General features: G+C 31.2%; 1 protein-coding gene across 2 annotated transcripts in view; it reads right to left on the reverse strand.

Annotated features, from left to right (window-relative positions):
* LOC105208825 (protein Tob1) overlaps nucleotides 1-17,378 on the reverse strand; it is a 41,905-nt gene extending 24,527 nt beyond the window's left edge. The window contains exon 1 of one of the 2 annotated variants that reach the window (XM_011178880.3): nucleotides 17,058-17,378. The gene's annotated coding sequence lies outside the window, so the exon portion shown is untranslated. The remainder of the gene's footprint in view (nucleotides 1-17,057) is intronic. The other variant, XM_011178879.3, reaches the window with a different exon arrangement.
* Nucleotides 17,379-21,417: the final 4,039 nt, after the last annotated feature.

Raw genomic sequence — 21,417 nt, forward strand, 5'->3', positions numbered from 1 at the left:
CCCTACACTTCATTAACATTTACAGTTACGAGGCAAATATTTAAAGGCATGCCAGTTTTCGTCAGGGGCCAAAGCTGAATTTAAATTAAATCAAACAAATTTATGGGATGTTGCGCATGCACGAGTACGCTTCCATGGCGTTAAAGTGTAGTGAGGGAAGTCAGTGTAGACCAGTGAGTAGTTAAGGAATTGCAGGCACGAAGCATCATTATGTGAACGGCTATAAAAAGCGAATGCAAAAATAAAATTAGGTTACGCAAAAACAAAACACGCTCATTATATGCACGCAGAGGGGGGCTGTTGCTGCAGGCAGGCAGTTGGCGAGGAGCAGAGTAGGGAAGAACTTGCACTCCAGCCAAAAGCACTCGGTTGCGCGTGCATGCCACCAATGCAATTCAAGTTATTTTTACGCCAAATATGGCAATGAAAATTTACGCAAAGCATTTGGGGTATAACCCACTCCCGAGAGATGGTTTTCAGTTTGAGAGAGCCAACGGGAGAGAATTTTCAATCGAAATAGTAAAGTGTTAGTCTCATATGGAGCACAACTACTGCCATTTATTACTACTATTCGTAGGCACGAATGCATCTACACGAGAGCGCAGGACACTACATCGTTTCTGTGCCAAATATTGTATATATTTGAGCATCCCTGTGCGCTCAAGCTCAAAGCGTAGTTTGTTGTTTGGGTCACTATGTTAATGGGCAGCTACATAGCTGACATGCATGAACACGTACTAACGGAACAGCAGCAGTACCGTTATTAACACAAACGCCATTGCAGCAGGCTACACCACAGCTGCGCCTGCTGGAGAGTTACATATGTGGCGTCGACATGGCGTATACGTAACATTCAATGGAGTAACTTGGAAAATGAGAGACTGCAGTTACCCTAATGAGAGTGAGAGTGCGCATGCATATATTTGTTGCTGTAAACTATATATAAATCAAGTTGTGATATATTGCAGTGTGAGAGAGAGGCAGGTAGAGAGCGAGAGAGAGTGAGTAATTTTCGTTGAAATTTTTCATGAATGTAACTGCATATACGAGCACATTTGTGTGTATTAGCCTTCGTCCTGTTCTGTTCTGTTTTTTTCACAACACTGTACATATTTCTTTGGAGTGTTATCCTTTCTCTTTCAATACATATGGTCGCGCTTAAAGCGGTGCGGAGTGTGGTGGAGACCGTCGAGTGGTTGTACGTAAACGTAAAAGCTGTTGCCCCAGATTTTATTGATTTTTCACAGAAGAATTTTTTACACATACAACAACAACAACAAATACAGGCACACAGATATTTACAAGGCATGCAGTTCGGACTATATATATATAAATGTAAGAATGTTGTTGTTTTATTGCTACTGTTGTTGCTATTGTCATCAACAATGTAACCAGCGAAAGCATTGCGTGCGCATTGAATACAATGTACTTATATAGTGTAAATGCTTATAATTGTTATTGTTGTTGTTGTTGGTGCGTTTGTTGTAATGGACATAAGTGTAACAGTGAAAGGCTCGACTCCTTGCGTGGGACACTCGTGTTTGCAGTATGCATGAGTATGCGTTCACACAGACATTAAAATACACACACAACTCATAGCTGGTGGTCGGGGGAGCGAAAGTTGAATTTCAAGCTTTCTTTTTCAATTTTCCTTCCAGCAAGTTGTTCTTGCATTTAAATATAGCTGCGTCGATATGTTTCAGAGCACATTATGTGCATTAAGGATACATAAATACTTACATACAAATGTATACATTTAATGATTTATTTATAAAAATATAACAGATGATATTTTCTTTTAGTTTTCGTATATAACGGGCATTTATTTGTGTGCGCTGCTGGCAAGAAGTTCGAAAACGAGTTGTATTTACTATTATATATAAGTTATTTATTGCGTGTATATATTTATATAAATGCTTTGAAAATTATTTATGTATTGCTTCGTAGAAATGGGCAGGCAGGTTTCAAAATAGATTAGAAATCAATAAGAACTAAGTGGAATATGTTTTCACTGCTTTCTACAGGAATACTATACTATTTATAGTGTGATGAGAAGGTTGGTAGGATAATTATTTATTTTAGTATAGTTTTAGGGACTGATTTTGTCCTTTTTCGTTTCAGCTCTATGAATTAAATAGTTCACTTTCTGATTGTCATAATCAATTAGAATCATATAAGGATTACTCTTCATATGGGGTTAGTTTTTCAAGAGATGGCTTTTAATTTGTTCTAAAATCAAGTTTATTTAGTAGTTTGGCTCTGTGTGTCAAATTATATGGTTTAGATATTGAATAAAGCCTCGAGCTGCCGACTAATCGGTAAATCAATACTTTGTCTACCGATATTTTTATCGATTTATCGAGAATTTCGATACATTTTGATTTTCAAATTGAGGTATGTAAATACCTTTTAATGGCTAAAGTACACATCCCTTTCGCAAAATTAAAAGTAAATGCTGGGAAAATTTTAAAATTTCAACCAAATATGGGAAATACTTCATCGTTGCTTCATTTTTAAAATTGTTATCGATTAAGCAATTGGTTCGATACATCTAATAGTTAGTAACAACTAAATAAATGTCATGAAAAAGTGATAAGCGACGACAATAAGTTGTTATCGAACAATCGAAATGTTCGATAATTTTTGTTTTCAATAATTTTTATTGATTTTATATACTTTTGAGGACAAGTAACCTATATTTATTTTATAAAGCTTGTCAATCTTAAATACAAAGTATGCTTGAAATCCAAAGGAGGCGTCAACTCACATCGTCTGGTCGCAAGCTCTTAATTTCCTTAATTAAATGAATTAAAATTCAAGTGAATGATTAAATAAAGTCGAAAATTTGGATTAAACTTGTAAAAAATGGTAAGAGTTTATCGATACTTTTATTCTTAATCTTGTTATCGATTAATCGAAATGTTCGATAACTTTTACATTTAATATTAAATTAAAGAAATAATTATTTATCATTTGATTAACGATTTCTCTCATGAAACATGATTTTATAGCTGTTCGCGAATAAATATTCGAAATTGGTACGATAAATCTTGCTATCCTCAAATAAAATGCCTTCAAAATTTTATTAAATACAGTGTTTCAACAACTGTAAATTCCTTTTAGAAAATATATGCATAATAAATACTAAATAATTTAATATAGTCAATAGTTCAGCGAGAGTGTGAAAATTAGAAAAAACATTTCCTCAAGTGTCTCAGAACTCAACACAGCTGTTGTTGTCACTCAAAATTGGTTGTTATACATTCAAAATTATGTAACAGCTTCATAAACAAATCTCAAACACATTGACATTTGCTAATGAGTAATCTTCAGGCGACACGTTTTCCACTGAGCTGCCACATAGTTTTCCGCGCTTGTCACTTGCTCAATGCTGTGCATTGACGCCAACTTCGCATAAACCACACACCAAAGAAAAAAAAAGCAACAAAGTGGAAGAAAATTCAATTTCAAAATAGCAAAAACAATAACAATTGCTATTTACATCAGCATTTACGCACTCATTCATTCATTTATTTTCGCCTGTCAGCAAGTTAAGTCAACATTTTTGACTTTGTTCAACTACCGGTGCTGCCGAAATAGAATCGATTACTAATGGCAAACGCTATTTTTAAACAAAACACCGGAATATTTCATGTGGTTTTTGTTGTTAGCCTGTTTGCTTTGACTTTGCAAATGAAGATTGGGCATATGCGATACGGCTGGCCTCGCTCGTCATTCTTACTCGGTATCTATGTGTGTATGTATGTATGTATTAAAGGTATTTTGAAACAATTTTTTTTCGTTTTTGGCTTTCAGCTAGCGTAATGTGTGCTATTGTGTTCGTTGTTGCTGGGTAATCAAATATATAGAAGACAAGAATTGTGCGCACCTAAAGGCTATATATCTTGCTCTGGCTCACGTGAGCGTATTTTTAGCAGATATACTGAGCACAGTTGTGTGTGTGTGTATATATATATAACTGTATCTATATTATATAAATATTTTTGAACTTTTTGGCATTTCAAAGTGGCATTTCCTTTCGACGCCAGCCAAGTGCAACGCGCATATATATTTACTTATTATATAAGGCTATATATATAGGTGAGTGTCTGTAAGGGCGCTGGGAATTATGGCAATAAATCTAAGACAAATTAGTAATATTAAATCATACATACAAACAGTCACAATGCGCTGAAGGCTGCGTTCTGATTTCTTAAATGCTCCATGCGTCGCAAGCAAACGCGTGTTGGCATAAAAAATATATAAAAAAGAAAACAAAAAACTTCACTATCACATGGTGATGACTACGCTGATTCAAAAGCAAATAGTGACAGCAACTAAATTGCAAAAATTTTGATAATTTTCACTTAAAATGCTACAACGCTTGCAAAGCAAACACACACACACACAAATACAAAAGGATTGATAAATTCACCGTAAGAATCTGTTGACTGTAGTAAGTAATGCACTGAAATGGCCTTTAGCATATTAAGCGTGTTACTTTTGTTAACACTAGTGACAACAACAATAACAATAACAATAACTTTAAAGCGCTAGGCAGTCAATAAAAACTAAAGCAAAAAAGATTGATTGCTCAGACGACAAACGTATTTACGTAGCGCTTTTGTGTTGTTTTTGTCTTTGCCGAAATCATTGAGTGTCAACTGAAGGTCTATTAAATAGTTCGCTGGCATTTTGTAGCAACAACCAATAAACGACACACCATTAATTTAAGTCGACAAAACGCGTGCTTGTTGATAATGAAGTCAAACATGTGAGGAAGTGAATACTTATGTGCGTATATACAGCTGTAAATATGTATGTATGTATATTTAAGCACTTATGTGTTAACAGTGGCAGTTTTTAAGCTCTCGAAAGCAGCGTGTTTGATAATTCGATTTTTTTAGATTGATTGAAAATAAATATTTGCACAACATACTTTGCGCTGTGTCTACACAAAAGCTTGAGTGCAGTGATATTAACGGTAAAATGTACAGATATTTATTTTGGAATATTTGACTGTGTTTGCCATAGTCTTCTATGGTTAAAATATCGGTTAAAATGTACTAATTTCACCTGTCTGAGATGGTTAGATTTAAATGCTCTAATATTTGTAGCAGGTGCTGACATAGGTATATCATACATAAACGAAATCCCTTGAGTTGATATTTGACACGCGGAATATGGTTTAAAAATAAGTATAAACGTATGAAAGCACTGCTCTCTCAGCCAAAAATTATTCTATACGATTAATATTTAACTAACTACTGGTTGAAATTAAGAACAATCTAACCATGAATATATGTATAACAGAATATATAGGAACATAGAACACTTCCAGAATTTATACAAAATCACCATGGCCTTAAAATCAACTAAAATCGTCAAATATACTTAAATAGTCCAAACTGATTGCAATCTATAATTTCGAAAATTTTCGAAATTCGAATTTTCGAAATTCTTTCGATTTGAGATTCCGAAAGATATCGAAACATTATGTTACTTAAACGCAACAAAAAGTTTCCGAAACATGATTTATGTGGATGTGAACTGGTACAGTATTTTTCGAAATATAAATTTTTTTTTTTCCGAAAATCCAACTTTAGCTTCGATTATGTTTCTGAAACATGATTTATGTGGATTTGTACTAGTTCAGTAATCTTCGAAATATAAAGTTTTTATTTTTTTCGAACATCTAAATTTGACCCCCTTAGCCAAAAATATGTATACCAAATTTTATTAATTTTTCTACCTTCGAGGTCATATGATTCGATTTTGGAGACTAATTTCGATAAACCGAGAATATGTGTATTTTACTTCATCTCGGAAAAAATTAATTGGATCCAATGGTCAAAGTGCCGTAAAGTGGAATTATTGTTTCTCATTTTCACTTATCACTTTTTTCACAGCTAATAATATTGCCGATAATGTACCTATTTATATAAGTAAATTTCTACAGAACTCAGTAGAAGCACGTGCCAATTTGTAAGAAAAAAATCACCAACGACAGGTTTTAGCTAAACCACAAATCTCAAATTAATTGCATATTAATTTCATGATTAGCAAAAATCACCTAACATAGAGTGAATTTCTAGTGAATTATGATTTTTTAGTGGCATAATGGAATTTATATTTCACAAGTATAAATTACAGCTTACTTGAGTAGAGCTTTATGAAAAATGTGGGTCTAAATCTTTTTTAAATTTAATGAAATATTTAATTATAATAATAATAACAAATAATGTAATTAACTTCCACTCTAACGCACTAGTACACTCCCGCGCTGGGAATTATGGCAATAAATCTAAGACAAATTAGTAATATTAAATCATACATACAAACAGTCACAATGCGCTGAAGGCTGCGTTCTGATTTCTTAAATGCTCCATGCGTCGCAAGCAAACGCGTGTTGGCATAAAAAATATATAAAAAAGAAAACAAAAAACTTCACTATCACATGGTGATGACTACGCTGATTCAAAAGCAAATAGTGACAGCAACTAAATTGCAAAAATTTTGATAATTTTCACTTAAAATGCTACAACGCTTGCAAAGCAAACACACACACACACAAATACAAAAGGATTGATAAATTCACCGTAAGAATCTGTTGACTGTAGTAAGTAATGCACTGAAATGGCCTTTAGCATATTAAGCGTGTTACTTTTGTTAACACTAGTGACAACAACAATAACAATAACAATAACTTTAAAGCGCTAGGCAGTCAATAAAAACTAAAGCAAAAAAGATTGATTGCTCAGACGACAAACGTATTTACGTAGCGCTTTTGTGTTGTTTTTGTCTTTGCCGAAATCATTGAGTGTCAACTGAAGGTCTATTAAATAGTTCGCTGGCATTTTGTAGCAACAACCAATAAACGACACACCATTAATTTAAGTCGACAAAACGCGTGCTTGTTGATAATGAAGTCAAACATGTGAGGAAGTGAATACTTATGTGCGTATATACAGCTGTAAATATGTATGTATGTATATTTAAGCACTTATGTGTTAACAGTGGCAGTTTTTAAGCTCTCGAAAGCAGCGTGTTTGATAATTCGATTTTTTTAGATTGATTGAAAATAAATATTTGCACAACATACTTTGCGCTGTGTCTACACAAAAGCTTGAGTGCAGTGATATTAACGGTAAAATGTACAGATATTTATTTTGGAATATTTGACTGTGTTTGCCATAGTCTTCTATGGTTAAAATATCGGTTAAAATGTACTAATTTCACCTGTCTGAGATGGTTAGATTTAAATGCTCTAATATTTGTAGCAGGTGCTGACATAGGTATATCATACATAAACGAAATCCCTTGAGTTGATATTTGACACGCGGAATATGGTTTAAAAATAAGTATAAACGTATGAAAGCACTGCTCTCTCAGCCAAAAATTATTCTATACGATTAATATTTAACTAACTACTGGTTGAAATTAAGAACAATCTAACCATGAATATATGTATAACAGAATATATAGGAACATAGAACACTTCCAGAATTTATACAAAATCACCATGGCCTTAAAATCAACTAAAATCGTCAAATATACTTAAATAGTCCAAACTGATTGCAATCTATAATTTCGAAAATTTTCGAAATTCGAATTTTCGAAATTCTTTCGATTTGAGATTCCGAAAGATATCGAAACATTATGTTACTTAAACGCAACAAAAAGTTTCCGAAACATGATTTATGTGGATGTGAACTGGTACAGTATTTTTCGAAATATAAATTTTTTTTTTTCCGAAAATCCAACTTTAGCTTCGATTATGTTTCTGAAACATGATTTATGTGGATTTGTACTAGTTCAGTAATCTTCGAAATATAAAGTTTTTATTTTTTTCGAACATCTAAATTTGACCCCCTTAGCCAAAAATATGTATACCAAATTTTATTAATTTTTCTACCTTCGAGGTCATATGATTCGATTTTGGAGACTAATTTCGATAAACCGAGAATATGTGTATTTTACTTCATCTCGGAAAAAATTAATTGGATCCAATGGTCAAAGTGCCGTAAAGTGGAATTATTGTTTCTCATTTTCACTTATCACTTTTTTCACAGCTAATAATATTGCCGATAATGTACCTATTTATATAAGTAAATTTCTACAGAACTCAGTAGAAGCACGTGCCAATTTGTAAGAAAAAAATCACCAACGACAGGTTTTAGCTAAACCACAAATCTCAAATTAATTGCATATTAATTTCATGATTAGCAAAAATCACCTAACATAGAGTGAATTTCTAGTGAATTATGATTTTTTAGTGGCATAATGGAATTTATATTTCACAAGTATAAATTACAGCTTACTTGAGTAGAGCTTTATGAAAAATGTGGGTCTAAATCTTTTTTAAATTTAATGAAATATTTAATTATAATAATAATAACAAATAATGTAATTAACTTCCACTCTAACGCACTTCTAGTACACTCCCGCGCCACCAGCGACCACCAAATTAGGATTGGAACAAAAGCTCGCCGCAAATAATGAAAGCTTCAGCGCTGAATTAAATTCGCTTTCATTTTTAAATGTTTTTACATTGAAACGATTTTACGATTTTGTCTCTTTTTTTGTTTTTGCATTTCAAACAATTTGTACGACGATTTTTTCTAAATGAATTGTAGTAAAAAACTAAACGAATTGAATGAAGAATGAATGGGGCATAATAGAACACATTCGCATAGAGAGAGATGACATAGCGATACACACGTAATTGCTTTTACTTTACTTCACTTTTAATTGCTTTGTTTACGTTACGCGCGGCGAGCAGCGCAATTTAAATAAAACGCAGCAGAAACGTGAATTCCATAAAGTGCCGCCGCCGCCGCCGTTGATGACGATTTGTCGTTTGATATTTGTTGTTGTTGTTTTTGGCGGACTTTTGAATGGACAGACGGCTTTCGCGTAATCGCCAAGGCATGATGCGGGCTTTCCCCCGCCGGTCAATGTTGACCGCGGCGTGTTTATGGCACGATTCGCCACTGCTGCTGATAGTGTGGTTCGATTTGAATTCCATGAATAAACGTTTAATGATAATGCCATATATGCATATACAAGTGTGTGTGACTTAAAGTACGCCGAGCGAAGTGCGAAATTCTTTAATCGCCCATAAAAACGTGCACGGCTGGGCTAATGGGAAATTCTCCAAAAGAACGAACACACATTTTCAGTTTTTTTTTAATGAAGCCTACAAATGTTTACTATTTAAAGATAAATTGTTTTCGCTTGTGATTTGCATTTCAATACGGACTGCCCGCTTGAGAAAAACAGCTGTGTCAAATAGTGTTTTGTGTGATTTAGATACATTTAAAATTGTTTTCTATTTTTTTCAAATTTATTTTCTATTTCGTTAAGTCTTTATGTATGCATGAGCAGATTCTTTCACACGTGTGCTTATTCATGTAGAAAATTACAAATTCCAATAGGCTTTATCTGGATTTAAATTTAAAAAGTTTTAAATAAAATAAAATAAAATAAAATAAAAAAATATAATAAAAAAAAATAATAAAATAAAATAAAATAAAATAAATTAAATTAAATTAAACTAAATTAAGTTAAATTGAAATAAAATGAAATAAAATAAATTAAAATAAAATAAAATAAATTAAATTAAATTAAATTAAAATAAATTGAATTAAAATAAAATAAATTAAAATAAAATAAAATAAATTAAATTAAATTAAATTAAATTAAATTGAATTAAAATAAAATATAATAAATTAAATTAAATTAAACTAAATTAAGTTAAATTAAAATAAAATGAAATAAAATAAATTAAAATAAAATAAAATAAATTAAATTAAAATAAAATAAATTAAATTAAAAAAAAAAATAAAATAAATTAGGTTAAATTAAATTAAATTAAACTAAATTAAGTTAAAATAAAATAAAATAAAATAAAATAAAATAAAATAAAATAAAATAAAATAAAATAAAATAAAATAAAATAAAATAAAATAAAATAAAATAAAATAAAATAAAATAAAATAAAACAAAATAAAACAATATAAAACAAAATAAAATAAAATAAAAAAATTGAATAAAATAAAATAAAGATAACTATGTTGCAAATGTAAATTTTTTTAACAAGTAGAATCAAAAGTAAATCGAATAACTTTTAAATAATTTATTAAGTACTCTAAACACAGATAAAAATACATGTTATTTGAAAGTATTACTTTAATTTATTTTCTAACATTTTCTCAGGCTAGATTATTTATGATTTATTAGACTGAATTATGCATAAGCGTGTTTATTTTGAACATTTAAATTAATTTGTTCACAGCGGTTTGAAGTTTCGGAATGATTTATATTTTATAATAATATTAATCATTTAATTGTTGAATAATTTGAAAGTCAAACTTATTTTTTTTATAATTTATGACATTTATTTATTTTGTTCGCAACATTTTTTGTTTTTTTTTTTAGTTTTTTCTAAATTTACTTAAATTAAAATACATTTTTTTTTCTAAAATGCAACATTTCAATGACATTAATCATATCAACATTCCTTTATATAAAGTCATATAAAATTCCCAACTTATTTGCCGTCACTACCAAACTCTACAACTCCCGCAGCCAGCTAGCAACCGATAAGCTTTTCAAGGTTAACTTTTCACACATAAACTTTAAAGGCATTTTCGTCTATTTGACAGTAGATGGCATTTCTAACGTTTAGCCCACCCACACATACATAATTACATAATGGCAAGCCATTAAATTTCTTGGCAATAATTGTCGAAACTTAAAGCTGATAAGTGTTTATTTATATCTTTAGATTATACTGCAGTGTAAAAGAAGTTTTATCTGATAAAATTAGGCACAATTTTGCTGAAGTCATGCTTATTTGTTTTGTTTTTTTCTAAAATATTTTAAGATAAATAAATTTATATATTTTATTATTTTTAACAATTAATCTTGAAAAACATTTTTTTAAGAAATCTTTTAGCAATGACTTCAGAAAAATTACTGTTATTTGTAAACACTTTAGATTAAAAAAATATATATTTTTCTATGGCAGTAAATTTTTAGCACATGATTTTACAGAAACTACAGTTAATTTTATTATTTTTAATAGTCTTGAAATATTTTTATCAAGAAAATGTTTAGCACATGACTTTATCGAAATTACAGTTCAAGTGTAAAGCATTTTTTCACATGAAATTCTAAAATTTAATCAAATTCAGTAGAAAACTCCCGACTTAAATTTAAATTTATTATCACGCACTGTTCAGTAAAATTCTCAACACAAAAAAAGTTCGTAAAATATAAATGTTCTTAGTCAGCTTTTGCCGCATAAATATAATTTAAGATTACTTCGTATTTTTTCATGTGATATTATTCGCTTGAAAATTATGCAAAATACATTTATTTGTAATAGTCACACTCATTGTAAATTTTTATCATTAAATTAATTTATTTTTATACCAACTAGAATATTCCATTTAATTTTATTAAATATTCCACATATAAACTTTTTACAATCCCCACGAGTTTCGCAGAATTAATAAAACTTGCCTTTTGGTACTTCCGTTGCGCCTTGCCGCTCTATACATATGTATGTATTGTAGTTGTATGAATTTTTATGTTTACTGATTTTTTTCTCAAACACTTTCCCACTCTAAATATATGAATATTTATTTCAATTGACAATGCAAACGCATTTAAACACTCGCACATGCACAAGCACTTGAATTTGTATTTGTAACTGTGTGTATTTGTTGTTGTTGTTTTTTTAATATTAGTTGAACCGTTGTTTTACTATAAAATAAATATGAAATTAAATTGAAATTATTATATCCGACAGTGAGAATGTTCAACGACAAACGCGCGCGCCACACACAACACTTAGCGCTCGAATAATGCTCGAATAAATGTCGTCGCAAAGGTAGCGGGCACCGTTACATATGAGCTGAGATGCGATGCGCAAACACCGAGCGTTGGAGACAACAAACAACACAAAACAGCTGACCGAGCGACGAGCGACCGACAGACTGAGTGCCACAATGGCTGGCTGACTAGCTGGCTAACTGACTAGCTGACTGTGTGGTTGTTAGTGGTTACATACACTTGCCGTTATGCGCGTCGTTCGTTTATGTGTGTACTCGTGTATTTGTTGTTAGCGACCGAACTGTGTGCTGAGCGCAAAACAAAACTTATTATTTCTATTAATTTCTCGGTGTGTCGGTTGGTTGGTTGATTGAGTGCGCGCGGTGCGGTTGTACCGTCATTTGCTGGCGTCGTCCAACAGTTACAATCAATGACTGACAACAGCCCCAAAAGCAACCGTGTCAGCAGCGTTTGCTTGTTGTGCCGTCGCCGCTGCCAATAATGCTAGCAGCAGAGTGTGTGGCGGAGCGCCAAAGAGCGCACAAGAGCGCTGCTGAGCGCCAATCAAATTTCAAGCAGCCGCAAGTGAGTGAGCGCAGCGTAATGTCAGCTAAATGAAATAGTAAATAAATCGTATAGAATGGCCCCTTGGAAGGGGTTGTGGCGTACACACTCGCGCATTTGTATTTATATAAGTTTGTCTGTTCATATACGAGTACATATACTATATGTTGTTGTAGTTGTTTGTGTACATATATTTTTTAATTTAGCACGAAGAAATTGACTTTAAACGTATGCAGTAGAAATGGGGTTTAAATTGTGTTATGTTGTTCGAAGTAAATGTGTTTTTTATGAAACTCAATTTTTAGTGTGTCAATAACAACAAGCTTTTAAAGCTTTTTTAACGCTAATTAGTATTTAATTGAAATGTTGATTGAAAATCACTCAAGCGAGTTTTGATTTGAAAATAGTACAGATTTTTTTTTATTTAAGAAAATAAAAAAAATGTTTGAAAGTTGAAAAAATTTAGTTAAAATTAAAAAAAAAATTAAAATAAAAAAAAATTAAAATTAAAAAAAAAAATTAAAATTAAAAAAATATTATTAAACATATTATAATTAAAAAATTCAAAAAAGACTAATTTGAATAGAAAAAAATATAAAAAAATTAAAATCAATAATAAAAAAGTAATGCTAAATTAATTAATTCATAAGAAATTGTTTGTTTTTTTTTTAATTAATGCTTTCATATAAAAAATGTAAAACTATATTTGGCATTTTTTGTAAATTTCTTAAAAAATAATAATCAAATAATAATTAAAAAATAATAAAAATAGTAAATAATTATTAATTCATATGAAAATTAATATTTCGATATAAAAATTATATGGCAACCCTGTACGAAACTTTTTTGTGAATTATAAAAATATTTATAAATTTCTTAAAATTTAATAATTAAAAAATTCATAATGAAGAAATTATTAAAAAAGTAGTTTTTAATTAATACATTCGCATAAAATATATATGGCAACCCTGTATAAAAATTTTTCGTGAATTAGTTAAATATTTATAAAATTCTTAGAGCAACAATTCATCAAAAAAATTAATTGGTATTAAGTATCAAGTATTAAACAAATGTACTTGGAATTAAAATAAAATGCTAATAATTTAAAAATGCCTTATGTGAATTCCATTTTAATTTTTTAAATTTTATTTTTTATTTATTTTGTGTCATTAATTATTTTATCTTTATCAAGTACACAAATTGTTTGAAGTACCGAAAATATTTATTTGAAAGAACGCATAGTCCAGCGTACATTGACCGCTTGTCTACGCCTATTAATGTAAACTGTTTATCATTTCTTCATTTCTGGGAGTTTACTTTTCAAATATTTGACGGCATATCAGTGCTGTTTAATTTCGAGATGATTTTCAGGCGAAAGAGTCACTCTACAAACGCCCCCAGTACACACTTTTGACATAAAGTCCATTATTCTTTCACATAATGATCAAGTTCCCTCTTCTAGAGACAGCACTCAAGGTCACTTATTTTTGCACATTGTTTCAAAATATAATTATTTAACGTTATGCGCTTAACGGATAATCGCTGTCATCAACTGAATTTTGACAGACAGCTGATAAATTGTTTATCTGTCACTTTAACGCAACGAGACTTTGTTGATTTTGACTTGTATACTTTTTGTTTTTTACTTTTTGTTTGCTATTTAAAAATTATAATTTCTTGGTGCCAAATTGTTTTTTGTGGTGACTAATGTTTCAAGATTTTCAGTTTGATTTGGCAACCACTTAGCTTGTTTTTGAGATAACGCACTTGGAGGTGATATTACCTGTGTTGTTTGTGTGACTGTCACGATATTTTGAACATCTTGTTGGAATTTAGCAATTAAAAGACAAGGTATTTTTTTACAAAAATGCGCTAGGAATTATATTTAACACTGGAAATTGCTTAAGTTGATGATATTATGACTCATGGCTAGCGCCGTGCTCTTGACACCGTTATCTTGTAAACAAGTATGACTACTCGCTGAGATAAAAAAATTTATATGTAATACCTCGAGAAAAGCATGGATAAAACTACTAATAAGTAACTTAAGATATTATGGTCAAAATGTCTTAAAAATCCGACAAAAAAGTAGTTTTTCAGCCTAAAGATGCCTTCTGGAAAATTCATGTGAATCCTCTACGAAGAAAATAGAATGAATATGGAAATGTGGTAGCAAAAATCGTTCAATTTAAAAAAAAATTTTAATATTAAGCAAAAAATACATATATTTTTCTGGAAGATCAATACAGATTTCCTATCATCTATTAACGATAGAGTGAGATCGTTAATCGAAAGCATTAGGGGTCTGCTGTAACTTTACAAATTAATTCGAGTCCGAAATTTTTTTCGAAGTTATTTAATTAAGATTGAAATTTTGGTTCGCAAATTATGTCTTTGAAGATAAGTTTAAATTAACAGATAACCTTATACTAGTGACACTTTTTGAAATATAGTAGCAGAAGTATTTCGAAAATTGACAATTTCGAGTTTGAAAAATTTATTTTCGAAGATACTTATTTAGTAGTGAAGTTTCAGTTCGAAAATTTTGGCTTAGAAGATACGTCAGTGTAAGTTACATAGATTGCCGACGCTTTATGAAAAATAACAGTACATAAAGTATTTCGAAAATGTAATATCGAAATTCGAATGACGTTGAGACGTGCTTTTTGCACATTTTTTGTTTCTTAAAACCATAGCGCATGAAGTTTATGCCTCGCGTACACAGCTTACTATATTTTATTAGCTTTATTTAAATAAAATAAAATATTTTTTTATTTTTAAATAAAGTTATTTTTAAATAAAATACATTTTTTTTTATTTTTAAATAAACTTATTTTTAAATAAAATAATTTTTTTTTTAAATATTATTTAAACAAAATTAAAGATTTAGGATTTATTTTTTATAATTTCTTTATATATTTAAATTGGAGTAAATTTTTATTATTTATTTTTATTATATGATTTTATACATTATTAATATTGTTATTATGATTATTAAATTTCATAAAATTTTTACTAAAAACAAAAAATGTATGAAACAAACTCAACATTTTTAATAAAATTTTAAGTCATTTTTGAATTTGGAAATATTTTTTTTTAGTAAAAACACCGCATTAATTTTTCAGTGCTTCTCCTATGAACTTCCAATCGAAATTTTCTAGAATTTATTTTTATTAAAAAAACACCATAATCGGTTGACAGTCTATTTGTTTTGATTTTTTATTTATTTATTTTTATTTTTTTTTCATTTATTTATTTTCAAGTCTATTTTTAGCACTGCTACACTTTTTGCGTCTTCCTTTCGCCTGTGTTTTAACATATATTAACACACTGCTGTATTCTGTATGTAAATACGCGCGAGTAAAGTGATTGCACAACTGATAAATTGTCATATACTTTCTCAATTGTTATTATTATTTATTTAAATTATTGTCTTTATTGCATTTGCAAGCAGTTAATTTTGTTTCTATTTGCCATTTTTTATTGTTTTATTTCTACATTACACTTGAACTGTTAGCATTGCAAAAGCGCAACACACAGACGTTGGAGATGAGGCACGAGGCAAAACCAATTAATATGTTTGCCACAGAATTTACACAATAATATATCTGTTTATTTATATTAGATCTATATTATATACTATATTATGTTAGCTAATTTGCAGCTGTAACAGCGCGTCTTAAAGGCAAGAGGACAAACGAATTTTCCTTGCAATTGGTTGGCAGTTTGATGCAAGTGCAAGACGTGCAAGATTTTTTGGCATTTAAAATTGTGGCAGGTGTGTGTGTGTGTGCAACATGTTTACATGTATGTGTGTCTGTCTCTGTTGAAATACATGCTTGTATTTGTAGCTTTGGCAGTTGACAGCTTACACACACACCAACAACTCAACAGTCTACCATCCATGCAAATTTGCGAAAATTCACTAAAAGAAAAATGAAAAAATTCAAAATGCCGTAAAAAAATAACAAAAAAAAAATTCAAAAAAAACCTAAAAAAAATTGAAAACGATTACGCCTGCTGTTGTTGGCCACGCCGACGACGTTAACGACAATGACGACAATTTCTAATGGCGACGGCGGCAATTATATGCGCACACACACGCATACAAACACATATGCGATACAACAAAATTGTTGATGATGGCGTCGAAGACATTGTTAGCCTTCTGACTGGCTTATAGGCCATTTGACTGCTGTGGTGTGTTCGACGACGTCAAAATTCCAATGCAATTGTATACACAAATTGGATATATTTTTTTTTTGTATATATATATATTTATATATGTATGTATGCTTTTTGGCACTTTATATAAGTGCAGCAAATATGTATATACTTTATGCTAAATAAATAGTGGCATGCAGACACTTATACATATATATATACATATATATAAATTCTATATATATGTAGCTGCTGTTTCGGGGTTAATTTATTGTTGTTGGCGTTGACAGTGGGCACGACATTGCTGGCGACAACTGTGTCCCCTCTTAGCAACTGAATTCAATTACAACTGACGATGTATATTTATATATAATACATATATATATAAACATTTACTTATTATATATAACAGTAGCTATTTGTTTTTGTTGTTTGTTTGTTTATATATATTATTATTATTATTAAGCTAGTTAGCTATTTTGCATTACCCCGTTTTCCGTTTGTGAGTGCAACGCAGCGGCGTCAAAGGAAGGAAAAACAACAAATGAGCAACGCTACACACACTTTTCACCTTTACGACACTTGATTTCAACCTTTAATTGCTTTATTTTCTTTAAATTTTTAGCTATTTTTTAATATTTGTATTTATTTTTTCCTCAAATATATGTATATATTTTCACCGTTTGGAATTTCTTTGCGATTTATTGAATTTAATTTTTTTATATTTTCTTTGTGAATGTTTTCAGTTTTGGGCCCGTTTTGTAGCCGTCCGCAGCGCTTGAAGGTGTCGAAGTAACTAAATCACACACAAAAATGACAACACACATTTCGAGTTGCGAATGCTCGCTCGCTAGCTGGCATCGACGATGACGATGGAATTGCCGAGCAAGTCGTCAGCGCTGTCGTTGTATGTAGTTGTTGAAGAAACAGCTGCGTTATCGTCAACAAAAAGGCAAACACCAACAACAAAAAAATAGCAAAAAAATAACAAAAACGAAGAGCAGCAAAGAACATATATTTAGAATATATATATATCTTTAGCTATCTACAAAGCAACAACAACTACAAAAAAATACAAAAATTAAAAAAAGAAAAAAGCGAAAAAGTAAATAAATAAAAACGTAAAAAATATGGAGCAATTGTGAGAGCAAGCGTATGGACGCGCGTATGAGCAACTAAATTTGCAAAGCAAAGAGCCATGCAAAGCCATGGCTAATGTTGGCGGCGCAGCTGTGATTCGTATGCCAGCAGACTAGTTTACTACTCCATATTTATATGTAAATAAGAGTGTGTATCTATATATAAAAAGGACATGCGAGCTTTTAAGACTCCTGCAAGCTTTCGCTCTCCATGCTTGTGTGCTTTCAGTTACTGCCAAAGCACAAGAGACATATATAAATATATATAAAACTATATATGTAATGTTACTACAGTCTATATATAATAACTTATGCTTACAACAAGGCCAACAACAACAACAATAACAAATAATAGTTGTAAGAAAAAAAAAATCATGCAGAAGTAGCAAGCGTAGACGACAGATACTTCGTAGCTTTGATGCTTACATACAACTTCACATTGCTTCTCTACACTACAAACAACTACAAACTCAAACATACTTTCATATATATATATATATATATATATACATACGAGTATGTGCGCATGTGTCTATGTCTGTGCAGGAGCAGCAACGATGCTTCGTAGCACGACTAACTGTAGAGTAGAGTAGGTTATGCATTCGTCTTAAAAATAGCACAAACCACTACAACAACAACAGAGCAAAAACGACTATGCATACAACAACAAACATTTACAATCATCCACTAATAAGTTGCTGTTCGCAGTTATCCTTTGACGCCGTCGCGACGTGCCGATGTTTATATGCTTGAGGTAGGATTGTGGGCGTGAGCTGTAAAAACCCTTCAGTTCGGCTCATTAGTGAAACACTAGTGAGTTCACTACTTACTGGTAACCACCACTGGTTACCCACCATAATACCGGCAATGCAATTCACTCATGAATTTAACACGGCGATGTCATTGGCGGTAACCGATTAACACTATTCACGAGTGATTTCACCGCCTATATTTCACTAGCTACTTCACCACATATCACTGACTATATATCATTAGTTACTTCACAACTTACCGACTATTAAATTTCACCACTTTCTTCACTACCTCTCAACCTAGCTAGTTTATTCCAAACATAATTAAACACAAATTTTATTTAAATTTTATATAATTAACAATATTATTTTTTATTTAAAATTTCTTTGTTTACAATTATATTTACCATCTGAACAACAGGGTCGGTTAATATCAGTCAAGTCAGAAGAAGTCAAGTCAGAAGTTTTTGTGCACTTCGGCTGGATTCAAAAGCGACTTCGTTGAACATGTGATAAAGAAAGAAAATAATTAAAAAGAAATGTAGTTGATATTAAATTTGTATTACAAATTACATACCATATATATCACTGCACTTATATCCCCAAGTCACATTTCTAAGAGTTCCATTAAAATTTGGTGTTGATCTTAAATGAGTAAAATAATTCGAAACAAGTATACATATAAGTAAGGTGTTAATAATTTAAATAAATGTACATACAAGGATATTTATGCGTTCATAAATATGTGCAAACACTTTCGAACAAACCATATACAGCAATGTTGGAATTCTTACCTCTTTTCATTGTGCAGGGCAATCCATTTTTTTGCATAAAAAATTTATGTTTTCTTTGTTTTTATTCACTATTATTTCATTTAATTATTCACCTTTTAATAACACTTTTAATAAACAATAAACGTATTAGAACCCGCGACGCGAGATCAATTGTACAATCAGAGAACAACTATTATGCGAAAAATGAAATATCAGAATTACAAAGAAAACGCTGATGCCTTTCTTTCTACAACAGTAAATCATGCTTTCAATGACCAACTTGTACGTAAATACTATAATGATCCAATAATTATTTACAACTTGTACTTACTGTACGAGATGCTCTGCCGTTATTATTCTGCGTTATTTTTGCTTCGATCTCTCAAAATTGCATTCCCACCCTTATTTGTCGGTAATATTCTACTGAGAGTACAAATTAAGCACAACGTTCTCTAGATCATGCTCTCTTCTCTCTCAATCTCTCTCATGTACTATTGCTTCTCTGCATTACCTCGTTGTCTTGAATTCTCTAGTTACTTGTAACACAAGAATTCACTAGTGCAATGCACCAATTCATACCAGCCGTACTGCAGGGAATCCACACAGACACACACATACATACACACCCACTACATAGTATTACATGTAAAGGCGTTGAGGGGGTGTGTGATTCAGCTGGCAGCTGGTTCAGCAGCTGAAAGTCGAAGCATATGATAAGCAAAGCAGAGGAAAGGAGAGCAGCGCAGAGTGGAGAAGAGCAGTGTAATGCTGCCGAGTCAAGCGTGCTACATTTGGCGAAAATGTATGTACTTCTTTTGTTAAGCGCATATGTATGACAATACATGCAAGTGTATGTATGTGTGTTCATCTTTTTTATCACACAAGTGTAGTGGTTAGCTGGCGGCACTGGCGGATTTTCGTTGGCATTGGAGGCGTTTAAGCGGCGCGACGCAACGGCTGTGTGGCATTGCTTGGCGTAAATGAGGTCTCTCATGAGGGCTGTGGTGATTAGAAGGAAAACCCCGCACAAAAAGTACAAAAGTGACAAAAACGCTGAAAAAAAAAGAAAATAATTGGTGTGGCCGTAATGGCACGATATGTACCTTTTTAAATTTTTTGACAAGGGTTTTCTCCAAATATACTCATATGATAAGGTAAAAAGGCGCTTGTGGCCATTATTAAAGGTGTTAAAAATAAAATGTTGAAAGCGTAAAATAAATAATTCAAATAATTTCCGTAAAGTGGTAAATTGTAGTGTGAAAGGTTTGGTTAATAAATCATTTGGAATTAATTTTAAGCAGTCTCATTAAAATAAAAAGTGGTTATAAAATATAATCGTATTGTTCAATTTATATCTTTTCTAAAACCCTTTTCAATTAGAATCTGTGCTATTTGGAGTCATACAAAGTTGGATATGTTCACTTCGAGTATCTCAGTGGTATCTCATGATAGTAGCATTATAGTTGTCAAGAAAAACTAAGTATATAAAACAGCATACATTTATCGAAAGTGATTTGGCATCATAGACATTACCTCATGGTTGATTCGAGGTTTTGACGATGTACACGAGCTGCTCGGCTGTGATTCTAACAAAATCAAGTAGAAAGTAGAGTTTATTGCGACTCCTTTCAACTATTTTTGGAATCAAACTAATATATGCTGGAATAATACAATTTGAAATATGGATTAACTCATGAACCGATTTCTCCCAACCTTTAATTTGACCTACTTTAACATCACATCTAACGAAATATAAACCACGTGACCCGGTAAATTGTAAATCATACCATATTCACATGACATCTCAAAATCTCCAGGAACCTGATCCAAAGTGACCCCCTTCCACCAAAGTTAACGAAACGTGATCCTTCCATAGTATAAACAAACCTTCCTCATGGTATAATTCCAGAATGTAAAAAAGTCTGAGTCCCACGTCCCACAATGTAAACAAACAAAAGCAAGTGGCGCCTCAAATTGTAAACAAATCTGACAGCACGTCACAAAAAAAGTTAACAAACCCTGGACTAAAGTCATTGAACTCGACCCAGTTTGTTTACATTTTCAAAAGGTTTAAGGCAGATATCAAGTTAGCTCAAGATATGGATTACGTCAAGCCAAGTTCTCTAACTTGGGGACTTCAGGGGAATAATCCATGAATAATCTCAGGTCAATATGATAAATATA

This window comes from Zeugodacus cucurbitae, chromosome 5 (assembly GCF_028554725.1).
Source record: "Zeugodacus cucurbitae isolate PBARC_wt_2022May chromosome 5, idZeuCucr1.2, whole genome shotgun sequence".
Classification (NCBI taxonomy): domain Eukaryota; kingdom Metazoa; phylum Arthropoda; class Insecta; order Diptera; family Tephritidae; genus Zeugodacus; species Zeugodacus cucurbitae.